This window comes from Magnolia sinica, chromosome 10, assembly GCF_029962835.1.
Source record: "Magnolia sinica isolate HGM2019 chromosome 10, MsV1, whole genome shotgun sequence".
NCBI classification, from domain to species: Eukaryota; Viridiplantae; Streptophyta; class Magnoliopsida; order Magnoliales; family Magnoliaceae; genus Magnolia; species Magnolia sinica.
Window position 1 is genome coordinate 7,154,491 of NC_080582.1, and position 16,786 is coordinate 7,171,276.

Sequence of the window (16,786 nt, forward strand, 5' to 3'; positions counted from 1 at the left end):
AAAGCTATTATCTGCTCACTTCATAGTAGTACTAAAATTTAACAAGAGCTTCTCAAATTCCTTACTTAAAGCAATGGGATCCTACATATTGCGTTTTGTATTCCATTTTTGGATGTGCATATTGCCTTAATGTGATTGCTTGTTACATTCACTACTATTTTTTTTCCTTTATTCTGTTTTCTTTTCTTTTGTTTTTTTGTTTTTTTGTTTTCTTTATTCACTTTTAACTTAGAAGGAAAAAAGCTATTTTCAAGCTACAATATTACCATTTTTGCTTAGATCTATGCTATGGCTTTCTAATCATGTAATAAATGCTGGCTTAACAATGTCAATAATCTCAGTCTTAAAAGATGTTAATTATTATGCTTCTTTATATTAGGAACAAATAGACTAAGCAATTCTACTTCATATTTTCTGTTTAGTTGAATCTGCAATTTTATTTGACACATTTAGTACCTATTTGGTAGATGCAAAAATGTGTTCATCTCATTTTAGTTAACAATAATTATGTATTAGAGATTGTTATCTGTATTACATAATCACTTTTAACATGAACTCATCATCTATTAGAGATCAACATTAATGCATAGTTTCTATTAACCAAAATGAGATCAACTCATTTTTCAGGTGTCTACCAAACAAGGCCTTAAGTGAGTTGATATTGTTTGTTTGGAGTAGTAAACAGTATGCAAACAGTATGCTTATATTTGGACAACACATAGTTTTGTTGTTCTCTTATAGGTGGTTTCTTGTAGGTGCTTTTTCTCAGTTTCGTATTGTTTTACTGGTGGTTGCTTGCTAACTTTTAGGACTTGATCAGGTTGGCTAATGGTGCTACTTCTTTATTTAGTTAACTTTAGTAGGAAACTATGCTTATCATGATATTTCTGTTAGGTTGATACTCATTTTTAGGATTTGTATTGTGCTCATGAGTTTCTTATCTTTTGAGTCGTCTATTGAGAATTCATGTTGAAAATACACCTTGGTAGTGTCCAAGCATTTATTTGTGTGTTTCATGTTTAAATTGATAAAAAGAAGGAAATCATGATTAAGTCTTATTTTTGCTTTTTTAAGTTAATGGGTCTTAGTCCAACCTTGAAACAGGTTTGACTATATTGAACGAGATTACCGAGCTTGTGGCCTTAGTTGCAATTTTGAATTTCAGAGGTATGTCTCGAGAACTTTCAAATTTCAGATTACCTCTTTATTTCTATGGATTGTTTATGCAAAATGTACGTCCATTGTAATTTTCAATTTCATTTTGTTGCTTGCAGGTTAATGGAATGCATTTTTGGATTGTGTATTTTGTATATTTTTTCTTGTTTTTTTTATTCTTTTCCTTTGTATATGTTTGGATTCTAGAAACTAAGTTTGAAAATCTTGCATGGTTTTGAATCATATATATAGCAGCATGACCTATGTTGCCTCGAAAGGAATTTCGATAAAAGATGTGATATGCAGGTCTGTACTTCTATTTCTTTTACGGCCTTCTTTTATCTACAAATCAGTTTTTTTTTTTTTTTTTTCTTGCAAATATGTGGGAAACTAGGTTTTTGGAGGTAGTCAGCCATTAGAGGTTGACTTTTAGAAAATGGTGTATAGATTTTGGTTATGATCCTGACATTTCTTTTGCAGTCTTCAGAAGAAGGAATTTGATGTCCTCTACTAGATAGCAGACATCCCTTCTTGGAAGCTTACAAGATCAAGATAATTGTAAGTGTAATCCCCTAGCTTGTTCAGACCTGCACCATTCCAACTGAATATGCTCTTTCCCTATTGTTAGATTTTGAAATACTGGTAGGGTTTTGGTATAAATGAGATATTCTGGTTCTCACAATCTGATTCTTGTCAGCTTGAAGAGATGGATTTCCTTAGTGTTCTTCAAATGATTCCTTCATGTTTTCAACTAGCAATGACATGTAGGTATTAGCTTGAGGAAAAGCAATTTTAAATTATGCTCTTCTATTAACAATGTGATCATTTAATTACTTGTGCAATTCATTACTCATCCATTGCTCTAACAATATCTTGTTCAGTCATTACTCATTAAGCTATACCTGCATTCTCCTATGTGTTTGAGAGTGCGGATGTGTCTCTCTTTTTAGTTTAGGAATTCAATCTGCCTAGAGGATCATGCTGATAGTTCTTTTATCCAGAACATTGGTCTGTTGGGCTCCACTGTGGATGGACCATTTCATAATATCTCCCAAGGTTAGAGATCCTAGCATTTCCTTAAGACTTTTGTACTTGTGTGCTTCTTTACACATATTCTGCCCGTGTTTTGGAGTGTAGAACTCCGTAGCGGCCATGAGATGAAACATGAACTTGTACTTTTGTACTTGTGTGCTTCTTTACACATGTGTGCTTGTTTTTTAGTGTAGAACTCCGTAGCAGCCATGAGATGAAACATGAACTTCATTCTTAGTTGAGATCCAAGAGGCAAGGACACAAGACTTAATAATTTGGAAAATTATGTCTTGTTTTTGAATCATAATTTCTTGTTTTGTTTCGACTTTGGATGATATTTCCCAGCTCGTGCTTGAATTATTTGAAGTGCCTATGATGGCTTTAAATATACTTTTGAGTTATAACTACGAAAAAAAAAATGATCAGAGGCACGTCTATTTATCTTTATTTTTTTTTCTTAATTATTCTCTATTCAATTTCAGATGATTGCTTTCAACTTAGAGAATAGAGGCTTTATTACTAGAACTCTATTTATAACAATTCACATTTATTTTAGAAATATTTGTGCCTGTGATTTGTTTGCTTTTTGTGTAGATTTTGAATAAAAGGCTTTATCAGCATGCCTTGGCTGTCTTCTTGTGTTAATTACAGCAAGAAGTGTGTTCGCTTGGTAGTGTTCTTTCGTGTCATATTGTAAGATTCAAGCTTTTCCGGTAAGACCAATATCTCAAAAATTTGTAATTTTTTTATTATTTATACAATCTCATCTTTTATTGAAATATGTTTGTAGAATTATCTGAGGCCTGATATCAAGAGAGGAAAATGCTCCAGTGAAGAAGAGTGGATCATTGTTCAAAGGTTCACATCTTGCTAATCATTTAAATTTGTACCCTTTTTATATTATAAAATCCTCACAATTAGTTTAAGTTGGGAGCGTGATCTACTCTGTTGATGGGTTACTCTTAGATACTACAAATCACTAAGCCATAAACCAAGAATTATGTAATACTTCATCCCATACTGAACAAATTATGTTTGCACTACACTGATTTTTTTTCCCTCAATGTGAATGTAGTGGGTCGGTGTGTTTCAAAAACAAAAAAAGCATTTGATCATTTCCAAGTGGTCAGCACAATAGGGATTGAATTGCCATCATTAAATTTTTTTGAGGGCCACAAAAGTTTTGGATCAAGCTGCTATTTGTGTTTTCTATATGAAAATGCCATTTTGTAAATGGGAGATGGATGTACAGATGGTGGCATGGGAGTCCATTTCCTTTATGTGGTTTCTCTTCTCACTTCCTATTTGGATTTTGTTTTCAAATTATAGGATGAGGGTTTTACTGTGCTGCCATTCTTTTGACATGGTGCCATGTTGTCACAGGAAGTTCATTCTCATCGGCGCCAAGTTGTCACAGGAAATTCATCCTCATGGGCCTAAGTCATGGACTTGACTGAATTTACGGTAATCTTGTACATTATAGAGATTTTGCAAAGTACTAATGATGTACATCTTACTTATATAAGGCATTACATTGAATGGACAGTCAAATTTTGGTGTAAATATTTTTATAAGACAAATATTGACTCGGCTGAGTTTTCATGGCCCGGTGGATTGGCCAGGTCAATGCAAAACTTGGCTGATTTTTGTATAGGATTGATGCATAGTATGAATCAGCAGACCAATTTCTTTTAAAGCTGGAAATAGTTGTACTTTTTCTGTTCCTTTGTTTCCTCAATAGATTTAGGTGATAGACTTGCTAGCTGGAAATGGTGGTCCCAGTAGAGAAGGTTGATGCTTGTTCTCCTGTTTTTGCTTGCTGCAGGCAGATCAATTGCATAAAATTTATTTGTTGTGTGGATTTGCTGATGAAGACAACTGGCCTGGGGTTTCCAAATTGCCCAAGTATGATGACTACAAGCTACAAAGTCCAATGGAGAGACGTATTAAGGAGGTTTTTAAAGAGTAAGTAGTTCTAGATTAGTAGACTTTGTTCAAACGATAAGTTCTGGTATTAAAGTTATCTGTTTCCCTCATTAGTCCTCTTGTTGCGGGGCTTAATTTGTATTCTCTTTTCTCAATAGTGTCGACACCCCTACTTTGGAGTTAAAGGTATCACTTTTCTAACTATTGTACTTATTTTGATTTTGATTTTTTTTTTTTTTTTTTTTGTCGGATTGATCTAAATGTATAGATATCTCTTGTGGTAGTGACTAGTGGGAATTTGGACTTCATGTGCCCAATGCTTATCATGACTATGTAATTAAAAGTTTTATGCACAACAGTATATTAAAAGCTTTCAATTACAAAGAGGAGCCAGACTTAGATGCAGCCCTGAAAAGGCCAGTTTTTGAAATTCATATGCACTATGTTTCTAAAATTTATCATCATCACCAGAAAAAGGTTACAGCGTCTTTTCGCCATTGTCTAATATTTTATTTTCCCTTGAACAACTTTTACCTTGCTTTCATAGCTTGCTAGTTTCAAGTTAAAATCCATATACACTGCAATGAATATTTTATCTCGCACAAAATCTTCTCTCTGTGGGAAATAAAAGAAGAACGTTAACATGTTGGTTCAAATGCGATTCTAATTTCGTGTGCTATTTATGCTCAGTTTCCACAAATAATTTGCATTATTTGGTTGCAGCAATGATAATCCTCTCAGCCAAATGGGAACAAGATTGGATCATCAAGCTGATCATTTTAATAGGTGGTGAACCTCAATATCATTGAGGGCCTGAACCTGCTGAAGGACTCCGAAATACTGATGCTGATGCCTTTTACTGCTACACAGCCCACCAAAGATCGACAGAAGAAACCAGTCCCTTGGAAACAATGGCAATCATTGGCAACAGGGAGATCATTGACATTAACCAAGGTATGTTAGCTGCTTAGATTGGTGTATAAAAAAAAAAAAAAAAAAAAATAGAACTCGGATACATGTGGGTCACCTTTTTTTAATAAGAAAGATTTTCTAGGTGGCTACGGATTCGTAGCAAAGCTTTAAAGAGCTATGCAGTGGTACCGTGTAGCCATATTTTGCTACGGCTTTTATCAGTAGCTTTAGACCAATTTTCTGTAGTGCATAAAAATCGATGATTTAGCGGCGTCCAGCAAAACCGTCAGTAAAGATCCTGACCGCCGGTAAAGCCTTTACCGACCGAGGATTTACCGGCTGTTAGCTGACCGCGGGCAAAGGGAGAGAGAGGAAGCTCCTTCTACCTCAACAACCCCTGCTTCACTCAGTATTTTCCATGATGACCCAACTTCCAGAAAACCGGCCAGACGCATTGCGACTGCCTCTTCATGACAACCATCCTCAATCAACTCGTATCAGCCATGAATCAGTAGGACCTGATGAAGACGCCCATCCGAATCGCATCTTAGGTAATGAATCTCTGCCCAAACTGAGTTCTGAGTCGAGTCATTGGTGAGTTGGTAATGAATCTGCATTTCAGGGAGAACCCTGACTCAAATCGGATCTGAGAAACAGTCCGTTTCAGCCTCCTTACACCATCAGGTAATCGAAATCTGTCCCAGCGGTTTAAAAATAATGCCACACTCCACTCGATAGCGAGTTAACTCAGTGTCAACACATTGTGATGATGCCTTCAGGGACACCTCTAACTAGCTACGCTGGTAAGTAATCATCCTCTACGACAACCAAGGAAAGGAATCGCTATACAGGTACGAAACTAGAGTCTATTACCTAGTTTTAAAATTCCCTCAACTCGATGGCGAGTTGACTCGCCTAGTTTCCCAACTGAGTCGAACAAATCACTAATGCCAGAGTCATCTAGGGATGATTTGGGAAGTATTAGATCCAGGGGATCAATAACCCGATCCTACAGTAAGCAAACTACCTAAAACCTGTACTTAACTAGTTGAGAGTTGAGAAGCCAAACCGAGTTAACTCAGTCGTGACTCGCTGAAATCTTATAACATCTTATTCAGGACTATTTGCAACTGTGATCCCTGAAGGATACTTACCTTCAATCAATTTCAAATCAAATAAGTAAAGGCAATCTCAAATCACCCATAGTCCATGCATGAACTAGAATAGTATTTGATTCTCATTGCTTTGATGTAGGAACTCATAAACTCACCTTATAAGAAGGATCAAATCAAGAGGAACATTCATTCAAGGTGAGGAACATCCCCCATTGCTTCTTTCATTCATTAATTTCCATGTTAGCTTAAATCCCCAATGTGGAGAATTTTAGAGAATTATTAGTTTCATTCTTCTAATTTCTAGTTGTATTGATTTTCATAAAATAACCTTTAGATGCCATATTTCTCAAATCTTATACCCCCTTAAATATGTGTATGAAGTATTGTTTTATAATTTCCATGCCACATTTATAATTATTTTCCTATGAGTATATCTCCATTAGACAAGATGAGAAAAGAAAGCCTTCATACTAAATTATCTATAAATTGTGTAGTGAAAAATTACCTTCCTGAGTTTCTATATTCTCTAAGTTCTAACTTAGTCGACACTATCATTTGGGTAGATCTTATAATACACCCAGATCCATAGCTCAAGTGGTAGATGGAGTGAAAGATACCTCATTTCAACACTGAGGTCTTGACATTGATTCCCTAGTGAGGGTGGCTAACAGTGAAGTGTGATCTGATAGTGGGTGTGCTAACAAGCTATTAAAAAAAAAAAAATCTTATAATATGACGAATGAGAATTTGTTTCCAAGTAGTGTACAAAGTAATGGTAGGAATCCCATCTTTCATAATTATTACCGATTTACCATAGGACTAAAATTCCTCTTGTCACCTCTACATCATAAATATAATTCTAAAGACATGACTTGAGCCTTACAACTCTTATTTCATTATACATTGTGATTTGTATAAAGAATGTGCATGGGACGGCTCCTTAAGGGACATAGAAGGACTCCTAAATAATTCAAATGATATGATCTCACTTGAGAATATACGTGATACTTGGTGAGCCCTCCTTCAAATTTAAAGAAATTACAGAAGTCCACATTGAACTCATGGATGGATGCTTAATTTGTTGTTAAGAATCTTATGGCCTGATCACACTTACAATCTAAAAGGCATTCTTATCTTACCAAAGAAATGTACCTAAATTCCATGGTGCATAATATTCACACATGACATGTGAGCTTTACTGAGTATTCATCGTAATTCACATCTTGTTGGGTTGCTAAGGGTTCTTTTACCTAAGTTGGACCATCAGGGTATGTGCATTTGCACCACTATGAGCCGCTCTTTCTTTACATGAGGCTTTTCCGGGATTTTGAAACCTCCTCGGGCATATCTTGAATATTTTTCTAGGAGGTTAGACATACTTAGGCGCACTCACCTACAACATGGCCTTTTCCAGGTAGTTAACCTACTGCGGGCGGTCTTTTCTTTTGACAACTGGATGTGCATCCCCAGATCTGTGACTTGAACGTACATTCATACATCCATGCATATGGATATATGGTATTAGTCTTATGAAATGGATATGCTAATTTAATCTATATTGGAATGATTTGATATGCTTGAATCTTTAAGGGAAATTCTCATTGAGTTTTCACTCACCCCATCGTGCAGTTGCACTAAATAGACACAGGTTTGATGGCGGAGGGTTGCACTTATGATGGGACTCCTGGGATAGCTGATGAGGAGTATGGCGAGGACTCGAATGCTAATATGGTTGAGCCGTTGGATCTCAACTGATACCATAGGACCTACTTACTTTTATATTTCAGACATTATTTCTATTTTGCTTTAGTTTGAGAATTGTAATTAAAATTCCCCTACTGAGGGATTTAATTTTGTTGGTACATATGCGGTTATAATTTTTCTTATTAATGCTCATGATGATTTTGCTTGCATAGAAGTTCTCTTTATGGTATGCCATAAAATTTGCTACACTTTTGTGTGTATGAGGCCGTATTCCATGACGTAACCCTCGGGTTCTCATACTCTAGCGATCATCCTCTAGCTACGAGGACCAGGGTATTACAAGACCTTATAAATCTATATCTAGATTGTTAAAATTAGGGGAAAGATCATAATAATGATCTTGACCATTAAATCGACGATCAGGTCTAATCCAACCGTTAATCAAATGTTTAATAAACCAATTAAGGAATTAGATTTAAGAAAATTAAAAATCTACTTGATCTAATGCTAGATCGAATCATCTGATCAAAGATCAATCAGGGCCATTGGACCAAAATCATGGAAAATAAGTAAATGGTCAGATTGGGTAGATCTAAACATCTAATTGTCTTTAAGGTAGATCTTGATCATAAGTCAAACTTAATAAAGATTAATAGCTTTGCGCTATGGTTAGAAACATTGTAAATTGACTATTTATGACTCATATCTAAGAAATTAGGGACTTGATTGACCGATTTAATGCACAAATGTAACAATTTTAGGATCTTACTTATTTTCGCAAGTGTTTTAGGAAAATAGACACTAAGGAAGAAATTAACTTGATGCTTGTATTCTAAATATGACTAAAAAAAGAAACTTTTTATGAATTGTAGACCCGAGTGCACTCATTAGATCCATGAGGAAATCATCAAAAGGTCAAAATATTTAAATAAGGAATGAATGTTAAGGGTAAGTAGTCACTATCATGGATGAATTTTCTTACATACATTGCATGACATCACATGCTTACTTTTACTTATTAACTTTTAGAATCTGTTGATATCTGTTTAAGTATACAATTACCTTGTATTTAATGTGTCATTATGAGAACACCAGGCAACTCGGGGATCGAGTTATCCCTTAAATTGTCAAGCAAAGTTTTCAATGGAACCCAGGTTAGTACCAGTAGGGACTCTTCCTTAGACTACGGTCGAGGCTAGAGAAGGAGTTTGACCATCTATAGAGTAAGCCGCTCATTGTCAAACTATATAGTTACACACAGTCTGTGAGATACCTTAAGACAACATTAATGCAGGATGTGAGTAAACTCCTACACGTGTTGGGCTCATACAGAGGCCAGACACTGTGCGCAACTATGGCCTTGGTTGTTCAATAAAGAACCTGTTTATGTGGTAATGTGGCATACTAAGATTTTTGTATATGAACTAGTATCATGCCTACATTGTGAATAATACATACAACTACTTGCTGGGCTGTTAGCTCATTCTGTTGATTGGAAAACTATTCAGGACAGGAAAATGAACTGGAATCTCTGCGTGTGGGGTGGTGACTTTGAGAGGTGTGCTCTTGGAGATTTGCTGCGATAATAAATCATTTTTCATTTTATATTTATTTCTTTTAAATAATGATGTATGAACTTGTGCTGGATATTAACTAATAGATAATTGATACTTTTGACTAGATGCATAATGATTTTACTATTTGTGATTATTGTTATGATTATATGTATAATATTATCTCCTCCCCATCAAGTTACACCCTCAACTCGGCGACTGAGTCAAGCGAACTCGGGTTTTAAGAGTTGGGGTGTGACACTAGTCTTGCCACATATCCAATAAGTGCATTTATCACCCCTTGATGTTGATCGACTGTGAGACTTGCTTCTAGAAGAATTCTCCGGTTTGCAACCATGATTATTTGGCCTTCCTCTTATCACGAGAGCCTCTGCTTCCGAACTACTTGAACTTTCCAAATATGTATTTTTTTGAAGTTCATTGGCAAGCAATGCACTACAAACAGTATCCCAACCGAGTGAATCTTCCTTGGTACAATTCAATGATGTAATCAAATTGTTATAAGGCTCCGATAACATACATAACAATGTCATCATCTTGTCTTGTCAAGCCTCCAAACTCAGAAATCAGGCTCACAAAATTCTCGATTGCCGAATCCGGTGCCGACAGCCTCCATAGTACCCCATTCTCGACTTTCAATGTTCATACGCCAGATTCTGATCCCAGGATCCTACAAGGAGGATTTTTAACATACATTTATTTCATAACAAGCATAAATACAAGTTTACCCAATCACAAAGACAACATCATCATCATATGTCCACTAATATAAACATTTGAATACAATGCTGAAAGGAAAAATACATATATCAAAAATCAAAGCTCCAAGAGTCTGCTGCACACTCCAAGCTCAACACTGCTGCGACCTAATGCCACCTACATGTATCTATCATGCATAGGCTTATAGAAAGCTTAGAGGGTGGTGAAAGCATGTGCGCAAGATAAGTGTCAAGCACACAAATACAATGCCAAAATCATACAATGTCAGAAATACTGGAAAGATCATTAATCATACGATATCAGAGTAAGCGGAATGCAGATCATTATGAGCCAAATATCAGATGCTGAGGATGTAATGTAATATGCAAATCCTGAAGAGCCATGAATACAATCAACCTCATCTAAGCCACATATCAAACCTACGCGTATCGCGTGATCATGTGGGGATAACTCCGTCTCACAAGGAGTCTCATAAACATCTCAGCCCAACGACATGTGCTTTAATTAATCATCCATCACAACATGCATACGAATGATGGGGGTCCACAGAAGGATGGTGGATCTACTCCAAATATCAAGATAAGTTCACTGATTTAAAACCGAAATCCTAACCATTGCAAAGGTACACATAACAATTAGTTGCACACCACCGTTTGAACTTGCGTGGACGCGGCCCAAAGAAGGAATCTGTTTTCATTCTGGACGTCATGGGGCAGCTTGCTTGTGGCCTCTATACCGCACACGTGTGTCCGCATGGGAGTGGAATATCGCATGGTTTTGTAGTTCTCGAACCCATCTACACGATGGACGGCTCGGATCGGCCGTACGGGTGACGTACGGGGCCCACAGCAGTCCGTAAAAACGGGTTACGCGGTGCAGAAACGACAACTGCCGTTTTTAAAAAACAGAAGTCGGGTCAGCAGCGCTGACCGACTTAGGTCGTTCGGTGTACGGGGGGTGCACATGTGCACTATGTACACACGTTATACATATGGGGTCCACTGTGATACTTTTAAGAAATCTGCACCGTCCATCCTTTTTCTCATATTATTTCCACCGTCAGGACCAAAATTGATGTATATCCAGATATCCAGCGGGCCCCACTTAATGAATTAAGGGGGCTTATCTGGCCGTTAGACCACTTCCCGAGATTGTCAATGGCTGAAATTTAATATGTATGGTTCATTTATGGTCCCCATCACGTGTATGAAGTTTTGAGTTGATCGGATGGCGGGAAACATGTGATCTTACATTTTGGACCCTTTTCGAGCCCCTTTGCCTTGCTTTCCTCAATCCCGGGTGTGTAAAATCTTCACTAATACAAGAGCTAATCAAATTAGGGGCTTCATCTCAGCCCTAGCTGAGAGATTAGTGACCCATAAAATCCATGAAAAATATTAAATAAAATTCATAAAAATTAAACACCAAACCAATCGATCTCTCTCTTCTTTCTTCTCTTTCTTCTCTTTCTTCTCTTCCTTGCTCCAGATCTGGAATCCCCTGGTTCTGAATGACTTTCCCACGTCCAAAACTCCCCTTCTATAGCTGCTGGATGGCTGGGGTCGGTGGCAGAGTCGTAGAAGGACTCGAAGTGCAATTTTTCGCAGCCGTGATCGGTGGGCCCCACAGAGGCATTTTCTGAAAAATCTACCCCGTCCATTGGATTCAGGACGAAATTTCAGTCAAGAATAGGTGGTTTTGAAGGTCCATTAGTGCGGCCCAGAGAAGAAAATACAAAAAGATCAGTTTTGAACGTCCCGGGGCAGTCTACTTTTGGCCTCTGCACCGCACACGTGTGTACGCATGGGCGAGGAATATCAACATGGTTTTGAAGCTCTCGACGCCCTCTACACGATGGACGGATCAGATCTTCCATCTGATCGAAGATGGTGGGCCACAACCGCCCGGAAGTCAGCTCTTCGCGGACGTGCGTAAGCCTTCGCACGTCCGGCGCTGCGATGCTCGGTGGGCCCCACATAAGCGTTTTCGTGGAAATCCACCCCGTCCATTGGATAGAGGACGAAATTTCGTTCAAAGATGGATGGTTTTGAACTTGCGTGGACGCGGCCCAAAGAAGGAATCATGCTGTTTTCATTCTGGACGTCATGGGGCAGCTTGCTTGTGTCCTCTGTACCGCACACGTGTGTCCGCATGGGAGTGGAATATCAGCATGGTTTTGTAGTTCTCGAACCCATCTACACGATGGACGGCTCGGATCGGCCGTACGGGTGACGTACGGGGCCCACAACGGTCTTACGCGATGCAGAAACGGCAACTGCCGTTTTTGAAAAACAGAAGTCGGGTCAGCAGCGCTGACCGACTTAGGTCGTTCGGTGTACGGGGGGTGCACATGTGCACTATGTACACACGTTATACATATGGGGTCCACTGTGATACTTTTAAGAAATCTGCACCGTCCATCCTTTTTCTCATATTATTTCCACCGTCAGGACCAAAATTGATGTATATCCAGATATCCAGCGGGCCCCACTTAATGAATTAAGGGGCTGATCTGGCCGTTAGACCACTTCCCGAGATTGTCAATGGCTGAAATTTAATATGTACGGTTCATTTATGGTCCCCATCACGTGTATGAAGTTTTGAGTTGATCGGATGGCGGGAAACATGTGATCTTACATTTTGGACCCTTTTCGAGCCCCTTTGCCTTGCTTTCCTCAATCCCGGGTGTGTAAAATCTTCACTATTGGTTTTCTGGAGTCCATCCCGTGCTCTGGTAATTTTGGAGCGCCAAATCCATGTTCTTAACATCATCTTTCAGTACACACTCCTGATTTCATCCTGTAATAAAAACACGATTAAAATATGGCATTAAACCTTATCATGTACGTAAATTTAGGCAATTACTGGGGTCTGATATGCAATATTTGACCCCGATCAACCAGCCTAAGTGGATAGTGAATGAATGAATGAATGAGTAAAATGCCGAGTATATAACTCCTATTCGATAAGTCCACATATCAGTACCGTATATCTTTGGGATCATCACCGGGGTCTAGTACACCCCAAATCAGATTGTCGGCCCATCACGCGCAACCAGGTGAGTGGAAGAGACCTCACTATCCACCTATCCAGTAGTCAGTCAATACCTACCCGGCACGTCGATAGTGGACCCATTTATGAGCTGGTCAAACTCATCCTAGTTTTTGCCCATATGAATTAAGAAGATAAGGCCACATCCCCTTCCAACCAACCACGACACAGTGAGAGACGTAGCCTACTAGTATTCGGTACTCAGGTGCTCATATGATCCACTTGGTTTAGACGTTGGAGCGTCCTCTTGTACCAAGAGGGTTTAAGGATTTTCACTCAGGGTCATCTATGGCGGCCCGATGCTAGAACAAATTTTTGGTGTCCTATTTGGCCATCCACAATATGCTTGTGGAGGCCACGACCCTGATGTCGCTAGGGTATACAATAATCACAACACACAATGCAAGATGCATGAGTCATACAATCCAGTCATGCATTAATCCTGCGCATACCGTGCGCTCATGTGAGACAATCTCCACCTTTTAGGGAATCTCATAATAACCTGCCCAATGACATATACAATGGTCAATCACATCTTATAACAAACATGTAGATGATGCGTATGGGCATATATCATGATGCTATGCTTGTCATATACTCATAATCGGTATTGCTAACCGGCATCGATAATTGGCCTAACAAAGGGCCTAAGGGAAGGTCACAATGAGGACATTTAACCATCATTGCCCATCAATGTGAACATTTAACCAACATTTGTCCCAAGGAATGGCTCACATAGAGCCAAAACCAAACATATAGTGGGCTCATGGTCTCACACAAAGATCTAATGTACATCGCAATGGGCTGCATCTTATTGGCCTAATACACATCATGACGGGCCTCAGTTATGGGCTACATATGCATCACATTGGGCCTCGCTTACGGAGCTCATGTACATCACAATGGGCCGTAATACATGAGCCCTATGTATGTAAAATGGGCCGCAATATATGGGCCAGAAAATACATCTCATTGGGCCTTACCAAATGGGTCGAAAGTACATCACAATAGGCCTTACCAAATGGGTCGAAAATACATCACAATGGGCCTTACCAAATGGGCCGAAAATATATCACAATGGGCCTTACCAAATGGGCTGAAAATACATCACAATGGGCCTCAACGCATGGCTCAGAAATATATCAGAATGGGCCGCTCATATGGGCATACATCACCATGGGCCATGACCCATGGGCCCCAAATACATCATAATGGGCTACGACCCATGGGCCTCAATATACATCATAATGGACCATAACCCATGAGCCTCAATATACATCAAGTGGGCCGCATCAATGGCTGCACCAATGGGCCTCATATACAACGAGTGGGCTGCATTAATGGGCCACACCATCTACACCATTCATCTATTTTAAAGATCATTTTTAGAGCATTACCCAAATGAATCATAACGGAAGATCATCTGGACCATACTGCAAATAATAGTGGAGATAATGATTTCCGCCCTTAAAATTTCTAAGGGGCCCACCATAATGTTTATTTTCCATCCAATCTGTTCATATGGTTACAAATACCTGAATTAAGAGGGAAAATAGATTCCATATTGGTCCAAAACTTCCGTGACCCCAAAGGAGTTTCATTGGTACACGTTCATTCCCCACTGTTTTTGGCAGTGTGGTCCACTTGATAATTAAATCTGTCTTATTATTTATTTTTTAAAATCTCGAGCCTTAAGATGAGCTCACCATCCGGATGGATGGTTTGGATGTAAATAGGTGGATGGCATGGAGATCATATACATCAAACGGGATCCATAGAGCTTGTTGACATCAACTGACCATCTAGATAGCTGTGGGCCCCACAGCACTTGTCGACGTTAACTCAACTATATAGCTGGTGTGAGGTTCCCCAGCCAAACCGTCCAGCAGGTGGGTCCCACATGGGACCCACCACGTTCATATATACATGTAATATAAGTATATATATTTATAATATAACACTATAAACCATCCAGCAGGTGGGTCCCACATGGGGCCCACCATGTATATATATATACAGTGTGTGTGTGTGTATTATATTATATTATTACTTTATCATACTTTCTTCTTGATGAGACCCATACATCTCACACTACAAGAAATCCCACCTTTAGCGACGAAAATTTTCATTGCCAAAAGCAAAATTTTTGTAGCTAAAAACTTTTAATAACGAAAATTTTCATCGCTAAAAGGCCGACGCAAGAAGTTTTTATCGACAAAAAATTTAAATCGTCGGCAAAGGCAAGCTTTTTAGCGACGAATATTTTCAGTAGGGTCCCACACCACTTACTGACATAAATACATCAGATACATAGCTGGTGTGGGGCCATGTCTAGTTGAATGGACGGTATATAGATAAAACATATATATCACGGTGTGGGTGCCACACGTGCAGAGGGTGGGATCCAAGAATGGATGGTATAGATAAAACACATGCACCACATGTGGGTGGCCCACAAAGCTTTGGATCAAGCTGCTATTTGTGTTATCCTTCATCCAGGCACGCTGGACGTCTAATGGACGGATGACCTGGATGAAATGCATATGGCAGGTGGGTCCCACAAATGTGTGGGCCACATGTGCCATCAAAGTGGGCCCACGTCCATGGCTTGGACGGCTTGGCCCCCAACATGTCATCAGGTGGGCCACAAACATCAGCATTATAAAAAAAGCAGAGAAAAAGGGGGAGAGAGAGAAAGAGAGAAGAAGAGAGAGATCGGATGGTGGAGGGACCCCGCCACTATGTGTCCCTCTAGGATCTACACCACATACATCAAAACGGGTCCCACTAGGATCCAAAGGTCAATATCTACTCTAGAAACACCCACCATTTTTGTTTCTTCTTGGTCCGATGAAATCCCTAGCTTCTCGGCTTCAACTTTAACGAAGGATGATGGAAATTGGATGGTGGGGATTAGGTGGTAGGGAGTGGGCCACACCTAGCTTCTCTTCCTTGGACGTTGGAGTTTTCTCCTCTCCTTGGGGTTGCTTGAAAATGGAGAGAGAATGAGAGAGAGAGAGAGGAGATGCGAGAGAAGTGATGGGAGAGAAGTGATGGGAGAGAGGGATGGGTGAAAGGTGATGAAGTGATAGGTGTACTTGACATGTATGGGTTGCTTTGACTTTGGGGTTGTTTTGGTAAGGGAGTGATGTGATATGTACTTAATATGAGAGGTGATGTGTAGTTGATTGATTTGATAGAAATTCTCTTGGGTTTTACAACGCGCAACGTTTTTCTTGAACTGAACGCGGGCCCACATCTCCTGGCCCGAGTATCGCCTCAGTGCGGGAGACGCGGCGACGGTGCAGTCGCTAGAGTACAAGTCTCGGGTCGAGTCAACTCAGATTGACAGGATGCGACTCAGGATCGTGCGCAAACACTGATTACACGTTGCAGGTTGCCGAAATTCAACCGGGAGGACCACAAGAGTCTACGGAATGGTAAAGTCTAGGATACGGGCCTTACGTGTCTTCCTCTTCTATTCTCATGCTTATGCTTTCGAGCCGACAGATGATATTGTTAAATGTATTTAGATGGTTTTAAAATTTTCTATCATCCTTTATTCTTAGGGCATATAATTTTCTCTTCTAGAAAATC

The 16,786-nt window shown here is 39.2% G+C and overlaps 1 long non-coding RNA gene and 1 other non-coding gene across 3 annotated transcripts; both read left to right on the forward strand.

The window, feature by feature from the left end:
- The first annotated feature begins 1,256 nt into the window (after window positions 1-1,256).
- Window positions 1,257-2,963, forward strand: LOC131257885 (uncharacterized). Of its 2 annotated transcripts, none has more exons than XR_009177687.1 (4): window positions 1,257-1,461; window positions 1,636-1,713; window positions 1,853-1,919; window positions 2,106-2,963. It is a non-coding gene; the product is annotated as an uncharacterized LOC131257885 (long non-coding RNA). The 2 variants fall into 2 exon arrangements; XR_009177688.1 differs by having other exon boundaries at window positions 1,263-1,461; window positions 2,157-2,963.
- Window positions 2,551-2,622, forward strand: LOC131217978 (small nucleolar RNA Z267). Its single transcript, XR_009157558.1, has one exon. It is a non-coding gene; the product is annotated as a small nucleolar RNA Z267 (small nucleolar RNA).
- Window positions 2,964-16,786: the final 13,823 nt, after the last annotated feature.